This window comes from Labrus mixtus, chromosome 4, assembly GCF_963584025.1.
Source record: "Labrus mixtus chromosome 4, fLabMix1.1, whole genome shotgun sequence".
NCBI classification, from domain to species: Eukaryota; Metazoa; Chordata; class Actinopteri; order Labriformes; family Labridae; genus Labrus; species Labrus mixtus.
This window is the reverse complement of record NC_083615.1, coordinates 27,374,920-27,389,758: the sequence shown is the minus strand read 5'-3', so window position 1 is coordinate 27,389,758 and position 14,839 is coordinate 27,374,920. Positions and strand designations below refer to the sequence as shown.

The 14,839-nt window shown below is 43.1% G+C and overlaps 1 protein-coding gene across 10 annotated transcripts in view; it reads left to right on the top strand.

The window, feature by feature from the left end:
• mical3a (microtubule associated monooxygenase, calponin and LIM domain containing 3a) overlaps positions 1-14,839 on the top strand; it is a 103,575-nt gene that overhangs the window by 19,621 nt on the left and 69,115 nt on the right. For 8 of the 10 annotated variants that reach the window (XM_061036725.1, XM_061036732.1, XM_061036728.1 and 5 more), the window contains exon 1: positions 8,245-8,402. The gene's annotated coding sequence lies outside the window, so the exon portion shown is untranslated. Of the gene's footprint in view, positions 1-4,041; positions 4,373-8,244; positions 8,403-14,839 lie in introns of those variants that run through there. The other 2 variants (XM_061036723.1, XM_061036733.1) reach the window with 2 other exon arrangements.

Sequence of the window (14,839 nt, the reverse complement as noted above, 5' to 3'; positions counted from 1 at the left end):
CAATGTACCGTGGAAATAAAAGAAAAAGAGAATATTTGACTTCATACACAGCATCTTAAGTATTAAAAACCCATCTAGTTGAGCAGTTTACCTTTAAAGCCTTAAACGGCCGGAGTCATTACAGTCCCGTCCACACTGAGACCTCTTTGTTCTGGATCAGGAAGAGGTCGGGGACACTGGGTCACACAGCCGTGACTTTTGACCCTTTTAACTTCTAGGAAAGGTTGGATTTATAACCCACCGTGCCAGCAGTTCATGGACGCAGTAAACGCCCAGCAGTGTGAGAAATGCATCCAGTGTGAGCGCTCTCTGACCACTGCTGCTGTTTCAGTCCTCACAGCCCTGAACTGAGGTCTCCTAAACACATACAGTTAAATTTAGACGAGCTCAGACTGACCACAGAAAGACAGACAGACCTGCTGAAAATTCACCTCAGACTTTGACTTTTTTCTACCCTGCCTTTGTTGGCGTCTTTATTTTTTACTCATCATCTTTTCTTCACTGTCTGTGAGGCCTCAGTTAGACCCCCAACCTCCTCGCACACACACACAGGTCTCTGTGTCTTCATGTCTCCCTCTACCCATCATGCTCAGGGGCGGCAGACTGGAGCAGATTTATGTCGTGTTTGCACAGGGTTAGTGCTCATCGTTCTGGAGGAAATTAAATGTTCGAGTTACAGCACGGGCTGCAGTCATGAGGCCTGAAATACTGTGTGGTTTTGGGAAGAACTTTTCAATATAGACTGTTTGGACTGAGGACTCTCATGTTGTTCATGTGTGGAATTAACCAATTACCGTCTTTATGAACACTGTGCATTCTGTCCTTCTCTCATATGATCTGTCTTCACTGTGCGCTTACAGTAAATTCAAGAATCACATTTATACATTTGTGATGTGGTTCAGTTGGAGCTACACTGCTCAAACAAAAAGTGCAGAATTACATCTTGTATAGATAATCTAACCTTCTTATATCTGATTACTTTAAAGAATAGGCAGCAAGAGAGGCAGAATGAGTTAAGCAGATTTATTGGTGCATTCAATTTACCTCAAAACTCGGATCTTGGAGCTAAGAATGATGTCACAATTGAGGTTAACTGCGTTCCAGTTGCGAGTTGGCAAAAAAGTTGGACAAGCATGGACAAAAGGATGGAGGGATGAAGGTTAGGGTCAATGGATGACGGGATGAAGGTAAAGGTTTGAGGGATGAATGTAGGGGGTTAAAAGTTCAGGGAAGAAGAGATGGAGGTCAAGAGAAGAAGGGAGGAAGGTAAGGGTTAAGAGATGTGGGATGAGGGTAAAGATAGAGGGATGAATGGATGAATGGAAGGGTCAGGAGGTGAATGGAAGAAGGAGGATGGACTTGTGTCAGCTGATGTAGGTCTAACATGAGGAAACTAGAGGGGTCGAGACTCTGGGTGGGGGAGCCGTCTCCTCGTTGCTGTCTTTATGGAGCCCCCGTAGTTCATGTATTTAGACAAAGAGAGAAGTGAAGAATCACTGAGGGGTTTGGGGGGAGGGATGTGAAATCAGCGTCAGAGGGACAGGATTGATGAATCCGTATGAAAGGGAAATGGGTTATGTTTGAGGCGTGGTTTATGTTCCTGAACCAACAATATTGAATGAATCCTGAGCTATGAACAAGCTTTCTGCAGCTTTGCTTGCAGGCCGAAATAATTCCATGTGTCCAACACAGCACAGCTGTAGGGTAACTCATGTTATGTTCACTTCCACAACCTCAATTGTTTTTGCAAACAGGTTGTGGTAATTAATAAAAAATGATTTCCTGAAATACTATTATTTCATATAACAGGTGCATCAACATTTTGGGATGTCTAAAGCTTACAAGTAGTTGCCATGTGCTCTAACACTTCTCTACAGTCACTCCTCCTCCTCCTCCTCCTCGTCTGCAGCGTGGTGCTCAGTGGCCCATAACGGGCTCCTGATGACAGGCCATGAACATGATGAGATGGCCTATTAGGATGACTCCTCTCATCATGGCCTTCACCTATTCATGCTCACAGGAGGAGAGAGAGAGAGAGGGCAGAGACAGTGTGTACTGTATATGAGACTTGAAGGGATTGTGGAAAATAGCCAGTGACAGTCTTAATATTGACTGACATTACTTTAAATGTGGCTGGGAGTCATTAACTGAGGCCTGTGTGCTGCCATGTTGTGTTTGTGTCAGAAGCGTGCTGCAGCCCACAGTTTGTGGCAAATCAAAGAATCATGTGTACATACAAAAAAAAGATATAGACATGGGCACTATTCTGCTTACTGAAGGATTTGTCAGTTCATAATTGTTTTAGAGACAAGGAAAACTCAATTTAGGATAATCTATTCTCTCTAAACGGTTTTTCTGTGCTTCAAAGACTTTGTTTGTTTGAAATCTGTTATTCAGCGTTTAGATTTGCAAATCTTGTTTTACAGACATCAACATATTTTCCTCCATTGACAATGACGTGTCCTGTGATTTAAGCGTGGATGAATGAAGCACTCAGAAAAAACGCGTGTCCTCAGATAGTCTCGCATTAGAAGAAATGTACTACAGAAAGGTAATAACACCTTAATGTGAGCAGTGTCTGCTGGGTGTGGAATAACAGACGGCCCTGGAGACAGCGGTGCATGTTTAATTCATAAAGCTCACTGCCCAGTTATAGCATTAGAAGAAAAATGGCTGCATAATGCAAAACCCTCCAGAGCTCCGTGTTAGAGCTACATAGGAATGACTCTGGACGGCCTCTGTACTACGTCAGAACTTCAGAAGAATCAAGAATTAAGAAAGAAAATCATGTCAAATAAACAGCAAAAAATAGCGTCTTAGTTTAAACACACAGTGACACACCTAACCCTACCCTGCAGCAGGGGGGGAATTATTTGTATGATTAGTGTGCGTGAAAAGGACACGCCCAAAGATGGCAGGTGTCTAAATTCTTGTCCATGTCCAACTGTCGGCTTCTATTTCTGTCCCTCAGGAATGAAGCGACACCACAAAACGACCCACGACACTTGCACTGTAAAAGTAAAGAACCGATATATTTGAAAAATTAACTCTATATACCAGTTTTTTTTTCGATTTTGAGTTGCTTAAATTCAACACATGATATCAGCGCTGAAAAAACATTTGACCAGAACAAGAAACATTTCTCATCTCAGGCTCAATTGGATCAATCTCGGAGCGTTACGCAACAGCCTGGACAACGAGCCTGGACCAAGATTTCTCATGTCATCACGGGGAATGAGCGCGAAGTTGACAGAGACATACTTTCCCTCAAACGGCCCGTAAAACACACAGACTCTTTTTCTGAAATCTTTTACTGCCTAAATGAACATGGAAAGTTACTTTTTTTTCTCGTTCCCTCTGCAGCTAAACGGTGCTTTAACTGCTGCTGCTTATGTGCCAAGTTTTTTTCTCAACTTTCAAGTCTGTAAAACGCCTGTAAACTGTGTGACAGCAGGACGCTTATTATTATGTAATTAAGGCTCACATAGGCTGTTCAGCACATGCCTCTGGCACTGTTAGTTTTTGTGTTTTTTATAACTCTTGTAGCTGCATTTAAAACTGAGGGTGCAATTAAACAAAATCACTTAATCCATGAAATACACTAAGGTCATTTTTTGTTACCAGCAGGAGCTGAAACCACAACCTGCCTCTAAAATATATGTCACAATGCTCTAAAGTTCTTTTGTTCTACTGATTGTACGTGTGCCTTTGTATGCAGTATGAATAATATCTTGTGAAAATGTGCATGAAGGCCTCTGTCTGGTTTCTGCCGTGCTATATATACCTCCCTGCAGTCCCTGTAGGAAGGGTTAAAAGTGTGTTAGGCCAGCAGGTCGAGTTGCACTCATGGCTACACTTTATGTTATTTCTGCCTCCAGGCCCCTGAAGCAGCAGCAGCAGCAGCATCACAGCTCTATCCCTCACATCAGAAGTCTTTTCATTCATTCAATAAAAAATAAATCCTTTTTGACTGTCTGGAATCTCCACTCCAGCTTAACCCCACCTTAAAAAGACTCCCATTGTGTCTGTTTGTGCTCGCAGGCGGCCTGAGTGAGGATCCCTCCCATTTGGGAACTGGTGGGCATGTGACATCACCAACCCCCACCCCCTCCCTCCTCACTTTCATGCGTATGGCCAATCAGCTCTCACAGAGAGACGGTCACGTGAGAATCCCCCCCAGTCTTGGTTACCATGGCAGCGAGCACTGGTCCAGGCAGCATCTTGCTGTGGTGAGAAGAGAGGGGGGAGAAGGCGGGAGGAGAGGAAGAGAGAGAAAGAGAGACGGGGGAAAGAGAGGGAGGAAAATAGAAAGAGAATAAATCTGAGGCAGAGGAATACCTTTTGGACCTCCGGCTTGTCTTCCCTCACAACAGTAAGTACTTTTTTTTATCCTCTTTTATCCGCTTCTGCATCACAGCTGAATGAATGGAGATCTGATGCGGCCCATTGTCATCTGTATTTTATAATGTGATAGGCAGATGCCTTTGAAGATTTCCAGGATGACATCACGTGTAATTCTTTGTTATGTTTGTAATGTGTGCACCTTGCCTCACCTTAGGTAGACAACCCTTTGTTTGCATGCTTCCTCTGATCCTCAGCGAACTGCTGATGACAAACCTCAAAGGCGTGGTGGGAACTAAGGAGCTCCGTGCCATGAGGGGAGGTTTCATAATGTGCCGAAACTCCATCTGATGTATTGTTAACATGCACATCGACGTCCTGCTCCTGACTTCTGCTCTCAGTCTTCCGAGTCTTTTTGCTCTGTCTTTCATTTTTGCACAAGCAGTCCTGGTTGACATCCTGCGTCCCCCTGTGGTTTGTTTAATTAGCTAATCAGTGTGATTCATCTAGGGCAGCTTGTTCTGATTTGAGACCTCATATAGTGGAGTAACCTTGTGGTGGTGCAGACAGCCATCTTTTCCTCTCCTCCTACAGTCAAAATGTTGCTGTTTTTAATTAGCGTAGCTCTGTGCCTCATTTGAGCATTGCGATAACATGACAGAGATGTGATGCAACCTTCATATATTCAGTTGCATAAGACAGAGCGACATTTTTAGTGCGCTCATAACCTAAATTTGCAGGGATGATTTTTTCATCTTACCAGATCAGTGAATGTGTCTTTAATAATAAAGTTAAGAAATCCTTGTTTTGAGCGATTATCCACTTACACAGGTATGCAGACGTAAAGGGCCCAATTCACAGGACGCTACAGGATGAAGTGAGAGGTGAAATGTTTGTTGTTACCGCTGTTGAACAAAGCATTACGTAACCTTCATAATAAGCGAGTCTGGAGCTACGCTAATGATTGTTCCATTTGCTACAAAAGGCATCCATTTCCTGTGAACAAGCAGAACAAATAAAACTTCACTGCAGCCGGCAGTCTTCTATGACCTAATGATTATGACCTGGGTAGTGTCTATATCGTCTATATTTCCAATGAATTCCTCCTCCCTGAACCTTTTCCTCCTCAACAGAAGTTTGCACTGAATACTTTTTAAATCACTTGTCAAGTCACATGCTTTTCTGTTGAACGAACCAAAACAAAGTCGCTGTAGCACTCATCCCTCCGCGTGTCCTTATTGACGTTGAGGTTTATACTTTGTGTTTGTCAGGGATTACTAATGTCGCGTGTGTGTCTGAGCACTCTCAGAAACCAGCCACACCTGTCTATCTGTCCTCTGACAGCAGGTGAGGGATGTGTTGGCCTCGCTCTGAAATGTGCACAGAGCTGATATTATAGCAGAGGAGTTCCTTCTTCCTGCACAGCAGAGCGCCCAACATAGTCACTTGGATAACAAAGACGAACCTTAACTTGATGAAAAAACATGAACTTTATCTTAGAAAGTCACATTTTGAGATTACTCAGTTTTTTCTATCCTGTGATTCAGCTGTTAGCTTTGGCATATTCAAAGCACAGCAGCGACTTTGACATTTGCGTGGGTTTTTTAGAAAGCTGGCATTTGGTTGGCCTTTTCTTTGAGTCGACCAAGAGATTGGATAATCAGTGCAGCTTCCAGGAGTTCCTTTGGATGTGCAGTCGGGATTGCGGGGAGTGTTAACATTTACAATATTCTTTTGTAGCACGAGTATAAGTCTTGGATTGTGTCGTGATTAAGACAGAACAAAGCAAGAGATCAGCGATGCATATTTCTGTCTGTGGGAAGCAGCCAAAGACTCTCCATACTGTTTTCCATGTGATGTCGTGCCATTTCAAAGTGATTGTTTGAAAGTTGTAATTTTCCCAAAGTTGTAATCTTGAGTGGTTTTCCACTAAGGCAGACTTCAGCCCCTCTGAAGCCACGGCACAATCCACGTCTGTGCTTTGTTGGAAAATAAACAAACAGGTTTTTAGAATTCAATGGGAATTATATTTTTTCATCATCCATATTGTGGAAAAGACAGCAGACAGACACAACAACATGACTGAGAGGAATGTCACTCGACATAATGCAAGAAGACTTAACCCTGCTTTAGAAAGCTTCCTGTCCTTCATGCAAAACTGCACGCTGTGCTAACTGCATTACACTGATAACTTAATTGACCTAATCAGCAACAATGTAAACTCTCAGTGGTTCTCAACTGGTGGGTCAGGACCCAAAAGTGGATCATGGAGCCGTTTCCAGTGGGTCGCTAAGGTGTGTATGGGGGGAAAAGTCTATGAAGTGCTTTTTATTCACGTTTTTTGTGTTCAGTTTCTTTCTTCTGTCTCGTGTCATGTATCCTCTGAGGTCCAAATTGCAGTTTTTTATAAAAATCAATTTGTCTGGTTGAAAAATTTATAAATTTTGGGTTGAGATTTTCCATAAAGGTGTTGGAGGTGGGTCCTGAAGTGGCTAGACCAGATGAGAACCTCTGCTCTAAAGCATCAGACCATGCAGTGGTTTTATGTGCAATCCTTACAAGACTCAAGTAAAATTATAAATAACTTTGAGCATTTGACTTTACTGAAATTAAATTGATGGTTGTCCGATGAATATCATTTTTACTATTGGCCTTTCTTTAGGGTCACCACTTTTTGTTATTAACCTGTCCTAATGTTTTATGTCAAGAATAGAGAATATATCTTTAGAATTAAACATCACATACAAGGTATGGAGGAATGGTTTCTTAAAAATCTTTATTGTAAACATCAACAATATTACAATGATAGACTACATTCACAAACAAACAAACACACATGTCAGGGGTCGACAAATTGTAAGACAAAAAGTAAAACATTTAAGTTAAATTCAACTATTCGGGCTGTGTTCAACAGGCTGCTGGTGGTTTTCTTTACATGTCAGTGAATAATGAATGATCCTTTCAGTTCAGACTTGTGTACACTGTCTAACTTGCAACCTTATCTTACATGCCAATAAATGTTCTTTAGCAAGTTGGACGCAGTGCAATTTTTGAAGTACAGTACTTCAAATTGTGACAAGCATCTTCTTTTTGAGTCCCTAAAGAAAGAATAAAAGATTTTGCCAAATTGGGTGGTGATAGAGGGTAACAAATATGAAATTCATGTGTATGTGTGTGTGCGTGTGTGCTCACAAACTTAACGCAACTCCTGCGTAAGTCAGTGCACCATGTGGGTCACCCCAGTCGAGACAGTCTGCACACGCCCCTGTTCATAGGACCAGTGTCTCTTCTGAAACCAGTGGTCTGCACTTTCTTAGACCTGGTTGAAGAACTAGTTAAGAAACATGTTTGTCATTCAATGTTAATGAACATGGGGGAAACAGAAGCTTATTAATTACTAAACCTTTGGGAGGTGCAACCATTACAATAGAGGGGGTTTTTATGGGGGTGGCAGGTCGAGGAAGGATTCACAGTAAATAAAAGTTTATTCATAATTTCTTAGATATGGCTATTATGAAAACTCCCGCCTGCTTCCTGCTGTTGTGTAAAGCAGCGCTAATGTTTCTGACACCATGTGAAGGCAGCAGTTGTGCTACGTCACGTTGGAAGAGACCAATAGGATTAAACTGAGTTAAAACACGCAGGCTCACTCCAAGAGGCAGAAAGGGGGGAGGTCTCACTCTACATTTTCAAGGATTTAATGAAACACTCAGACATGACATTATTTTATCTAACTACACCTCTGTATGTTCTGCTGTGTATGATTCAGAGGGCTATTTTACGACATTAACTCGCTTGTAGTGTTTTGTAATTAATAGACTTGCCTGCCCCCCCCTTCTCCTTGTCGTAATGGTTTGGCCCGATCCCTCTCTGTCAGTTTCAAGTTGCGCCTTCTCCTCTGCGGTGTGGCTCCCTGCTCTGGCCTGAACAAGCATTACCCCTTCCCCTTAGATAACAGGTCCAAACTGTGGGGATTTTACCTTGAAGTGTGGATTTACCCACGGACATGGATTCATTCACGGATTACGTGATTGGATTATGAAGACACACGGTATCAGACGGTAAGAGAAACACGGTGTTTTCTTGGACCCGCTGACTGCACCTCTGCATGCTCTGCACACGTTTGGGAATGTCACGGTCCGGTGGGTTTTTAACAGAGCTGCTAACGATTTAACGACGAGCTCCTGTAATAAATCAGACATGCGTTTATGTGCTGAGCTCGTTGACATTTCATAATAGTGTATGATCTGCAAGCCTCGCTTTGAATACGGTGTAGCTCCTCAGTCACAGACCGGGATGAGGGACAGCCTGTGGAGTCTGGAGATATTCAGCACATCTCTCTTATAATGATACGTCCGAGGTTTTTCTGCTGTCTTTATTATCGAGGGGGGAATGTTTATGAATTGAATAAGGCTGATGATAGTAACAGCTTGAAATGTGTGAAGTGTGGGATGATTGTAATGTAAACTATATGCACGTCACAGATCAACAAAGACTGTGCAGATCCAGTACTGTTACATGTACCTGGGCACATCATTGACAAGAACTGGATCAGGGATGGGCAACTTTGGTCACAGCAAGGGCCACATTCATTTAATTCTCACTGCCAGATGGCCAAATTGTAGGATACAAAAACGATTACAGTCGATTATGTCTCAAATTTAACTCAACACATACCAGTGATCAAATATTATTATGGACATATTTCTGGTTTTCATGATTTCATGGCAGATTTTGTCATGTTTTCTTCATGTTTCCAATTAATTGATATGTCAAAATTGACCTGAGGGCCACTTTGAGGGTTAATGGGGGCCGCATGTGGCCCCCGGGCCGCCAGTTGCCCACCTCTGAACTAGATCATGACTATAACACATGCAATCTGAAAAAAGGGCCTGCAGAGACTCTTCTTTCTTTTCAACCTTTTGTTTTATCTCATGGTAACCTTTCAGTGCACAACACGTCTGTCCAGTATCGTTACAACAGCCAGTAAAACTATCTGTTCTTGTCAGATATCTGGAACAGACAAATTGTGGGGAAAGCAAAGTCAGTTCAGCTCTGTCCGTCCTCTCTCAGAGGAATGTGTTCTTCTCCCTCTGGTCGGAGGTACAGGACCAACAGAAACAGATATGTTCCTATAGGACAATTAATGCACTTAATCTTCTTTAAACCTTGATTGTTCTTTCCAACAACACTACAGCACTTTATTTATATTGCGACCATTCCAGTGGAAACTTTTACCAACAGACAGATTTTCTTTTTCTTGGTTGTATTCCATCAGGTTGTGTTGCTCTGTCCTTTGTCTTTTTATTTGCTGTGTTCTTGTCCACTGCTGTAAATCAAATGTCCCATACAGGGACAATAAAGGTCTCAATAATGAGACCACACAGAAAAACAAGACAAACAAACAAAAGCCACACAGAAGAAGACGAGCACAAGCTTAACTCCAGTATTTTCAACATCAGTATCAGCCGATATCGGCCCTGCTGACAGACATTAATAATGAACCGATGTAGCAGATGTTTATTTGTTGTGCTAAATCAATTTAATGCCGACATCTAGTACCCCTAACTACTGATTCATAGAAGATGAAGTCACCTCTTGAACGGACTTGATAAAAAGTCAAAAAAGGGCCGCACATCCCTCAGTGGGTGCTGGGTCCAAAAATAGAAGGCAAAAAAAGATCTGCACACCAAGGAGCTCCTGTTTTTATTAACCAGTGACGCTTCCAGCCAACATGCTCTTTGTTAATAAATCCTTTAAATCGGAGCTCTTTGGTGTGCAGATCTTTTTTACCTCTTTGTACATATTTGTTTTCATCATCAAACTTGAGAGAAAATGTCGGCATGGGTAGGGCGTCTGACCCCAAAAGAAGTCATGAAGCAAACATCAGAATCGGCTAAATTGTTATTTCAAACATCTGCCCTGATTTTCCCAATCGATGCATCTCTATTATTTCATAATTCATCACTATATCTAAAAAGGTTTTTGCGCATATGCCCATTAAGCAACTCATATGTTGGTCCACTCCATTGACTGCAACTCATTTTGCCTTCACCAACTTAAAAGCAACTTTTCCAGCAGAAGAAACCGTGTGACCTTGACGGCGTCTTCTCTCTCTGGTGTGTTTGTGGGGAAACGAGGTACGGGGTGATTTTGGCAGCTTTTTTTTTTAATCACTTATAGAATAATGTAAAACGCTAAACACAAAGGAGGCAACATAATGAGATAATGTTGCTGCTTTAAGAGTCTGGAAGATGTCGCTGGATGCAGACAAACACCTGATTTGTGCCCAGAGGTTGACGTCATGCACGCTTTCATTTGATGCCTCTGTTCTCGGCCAGTTGACTGTCTGCACCTTGACCTCCATAACAACAACAATACAGCACTACTGCAGCTGACCCAGATTGGACCATACATCACAGAGCAACAAGACACAGAGTGTGGTTAAATGGAGCAGTGAGGTCCTGACCTGACAGGCGTCTCCCCCCCCCACAAAGACTCTTATTCTGTCTCCGAGGAGTGATGGAGAGTTTGTTCTATTGATCACTTTTTAAGGCCGCAGCAGAATCCCTGTCAGACTTTGGACGTCTCCTCTGAGGTCACAGAGTGTAACACGGGGCCGGCAGATGTGAAATGGGATGTGCCACCTCTGTGAAGCTGCACGTGTTATCATAGCTCACTGTTCAGATCAGGATGCGGAGCAGAGTAGGAGGAGGAGGATGTTTGTTTTGACGCTGACTCAGCACAAGAAGGAACAGGAGAAGTCTGTAGTCTGACTTCCAAGAGAGGAGCAGCGGGGTCAGACGAGTAGAAGGAAGCTCAGGTGTGCCCGCCGCAGCCACTGAAACATTGTTTGCGAACAGCAGGGCTCAGACTTCAGGTGATTTTAAAGCCTTACAGATTAAGAAATCTGTGTAAACAAAGTGTCATGCAAATAAGAGCCTTCACAGAAACTCCTCTCATGAATCTCAGACTTGAACAAACCACAAGATAGGAAAATAACAGCCAGTCGCTCTCTACAGGATGTTATTAAGATTAAATTGTGTGCTGGAGTGAGCACGTGTATACCTCACATGGTCTCACAGAGGCCGAGGCTAGATACAACCCGCAGCAGTGACTCTGCAGTGAGAGAAGCACAAGACTTACAGCTCTGGATATGAAAATATTCTGCTGAAGTCGAACACATGGTTGTCTATTTTTCCAGGAAGAACTGAAGGTCAGGTTGTTTCCATTTGTTTTCTGTTCTTACAAAAGTCTGAATGGCGAGTATGTTTACTGTTGCTTGGCAACACCATCAGGGCCTCAGTCTTCTTCTCTCTCATTGGCTGTTGAAGGCAGATTTGACGTCAGGGTATGTTTAACAATATATTTCAGCTGCATCTGTTGAAGGATGTATAGAAAGTGAAGCTGAGTCACTCTGACCCCCCGCCGATGGTCTCTAAGAGGGAGAGTGACTTCCTGTCTACCCCTGACCCCCCTTCCACCATAAAGTGTCCTTTCCTGATCTAGGAAAGGAAGGAAGGAAGGAAGGAAGTCTTCTGAACCCTCTTGCTGTGTCATGAGCAGATGGATGCGTACTAACCGTCAGGTGTGTCCCAGAGGTTTATTACTGTGTTGACTCATCAGATGCTCGCTGGCCCTCGATGATGTCAGACCGACATGCATACGGCATCAGGTTTAGTCTGCAGTCAGTCCTTTAAAGGAGATGTTTGTTACTCCATGCTAATGACAGATTACGGTAACTGTTTGAGGGTGATGTCCTGCAGTAAGCACTAATCATAAAGCAATGAGGACAATTACCTCATCCACCATTCTACTTAGAGATGTTCTGATACCATTTTCTCCTTCCTCATGGGAAATGTGGCATTAGGTCTAAAAATCAGATTTGGAGGACCAACAGTAAATCCACCGGTTGAAGTTGTGCTTACAACAAGTTAGTATGGCCCCAGTCCAGTTTCTGTGGCCGCTGCTCAGAGCTCCAGATTAAATACTTCTTGGCGATTTCTTCTCCCTCCCAGGTCAGAAGTAGGCCAGTGTGACAAATGCATTCCTGAGGCCAGCACACTGAGACTGTTTACGTTGCTGCTGACCCTTGTACGCTATAGCAGAGCTGCACAATCGGACTGCTCCCTCTGTGTGTGATAAATGGGAGGAACTGTCTGAAGACTACACAGTGAATTTAAAATGCACCCGTACAGAGGGCTCATACAAAAATGATTATTTCAAGTGTAGCAACTTTTTCGCGTCTTGCAGTAAACCGTGTCGTAAAAGCTGACAGGTTGTTGTGCTAGGTGACTCATGAATTGCAACGTGTACGTGAAGTCATTTCTCAAGTCATTCCCATCAAACTTCCACTGAACTATTTATCCAAGTGATTCAGGTTAATGATTGAACGTAATATGCCGTGTCATGTCTGCTTAGGCAGGCTGTTACCTTTTAGCTGCTGACCAGTTTAACACCCGATAATCAATATTTTTTATTGCCAATTGATTTATAACCTAGTGGGAAAAGGTTGTGGTAAAGAACACAGTCTTCATCAGCCATGAGGAGTGATCTTTCTTCTGTTTAGCTCATTATATTCTCATTATTAAGATGCCAACATCTACATGTCCATTAACAAGCAGAAGACAAATAGTGCTTTCACACTTTCACAAGACTGCATGTGTGAACGCAAAAAGTCAGATTTGTCACTCGGACTTCATCCAGTCTTTCTCCTGACTGACTCATCGTAAAGTGTCCACATGGAAGTCCAGGTGAGCTGATGTGAGAACGCATCTGCTAAAATGAACTAAAATTCTCAGCAAACAAGCGGGAGGTGTTGGTGATGTTTATATCCTGCCACTGGTGCATGACTATAGACTGTATGCACCTGACCGGTACGATCTCCGTGCTTCATTATGTTTTCTGTTCTCCAGTATGTTCTTCTCCCCTCCTTTTGTTGATATTGTGAAAGTGTGGAACTACACATTAGCATTGGCATCCAGGCAAACATTCATCATAGCATTGTATAGCAGACTCTGTTACTTCATTCGCAACTTCTCTTTTGTTCTTTTTACGTCCCGCTTTGCCTCCTGAGACCCCCCTTCATCCCCACCACTCCTGTCCGACAGGGATAGTCTCCAGCTGTGAGGTGCATGTGTGAACAAACCCGATCGTGAGGATTTCAGGAGCAGTCCGCCTGGAAATATCTAGGAAAATTCAGGAGCGCAAACGTGAAACCAGCGTAAAGTAATGATGAACTTGGAGACAAAAGCCGAAGAACTCTGACCCTTTAGTACGAGGATCTTCTTTTCAAATGTCTCAAAGGGTCTCATAGCCCATAAAGGAATTTGTTTCTACCGAGGTCTGAAAAACCTGTCAAGATAAGGTCATTTAGTTGACATGAAAAAGCCATCACTGTTCTCGACTCATCAGAAATGCTGCAATGGCCAACACTAAGTTCATGTACCATAGGAAAGTTCTACCCCAAGAACCGGGACCTTTGGGGGGCAAAAATCAAGTTCCCTGATTTTCATTTAAACCCTGAACCCAGTTTGTTAAAAATGCAATGAATTGCTCCAAAGTCTTTAGAGGTAGTTCCTCTGGTGATCATGAATATTGGCTAAGCTGTCGTTCCTGTATAAAATACCTTGTCTTACTGCCCATAGTGGCTGATCAGTGATGGAGGCACCTGGAGCTCACCTGTTTAGATCTAAACTCTGGCATCCATACAATAATAAGCCATGTCTCCATTCTCCAACAGATGAGAGAGCGCCCACAGGTGTTAGCAGGTATCAGGGTAGTGTCACCTGCTAGATTCAGGGCTGAATGTAACTGTCAAGGTCTTCATACAAATCTTTCTATGCTAAAGCCGACATCACAGCGTGTCGTGTTCAGGTATCAGGCTTCAACAGCTGCTCAGCCTGAAACCGTTAACCTTCCTCTACAGTCAGGTCCTTTCACTCCAGTAAACCGTTCATCCCTCCAGAGACCACATCATATTTCACACTCACTCTCCGTCTGTGTGTGTGTAGAGGAGCCGTGAGGTCTTGTTATCTACAAAACTAGACAAGAGACGAATTCTTCTCTGGCAGGTCTGACGGAGATACAAGCCCACGAAGAGTTCCTCCCAGGAGAAAGTGAACTGACCGGAGCAGGTTCAGTGCTCGCTGCTGGTACAGATGTCTGCAGCTCTACCTTCTCACCACTCTCACTGGAACGACCTGCAAATCTCATTGAAGCGCATGAAAGCGATCTTCCAAATGGACTGCACTTCCAAGAAACTCGTGCTTTGATAAACTGAAAAAGAGTCTTATTGGTTTAAAATGGGAATATAATTGGCTGGATTGTGTTTTCAGCTCCCATGAGACTTCAAGGTCATATTTCAGGAAGGATGCTTAAATCACAGTCTGCTTTAGGGACTTTACAGCAGTAGTTTAACGAGCATTCGGTAAGATTGATATCTACTGACGGCAAGACACTTAACCCCGCATTGCTCCTGCTGCTTCTGTGGTGGTGT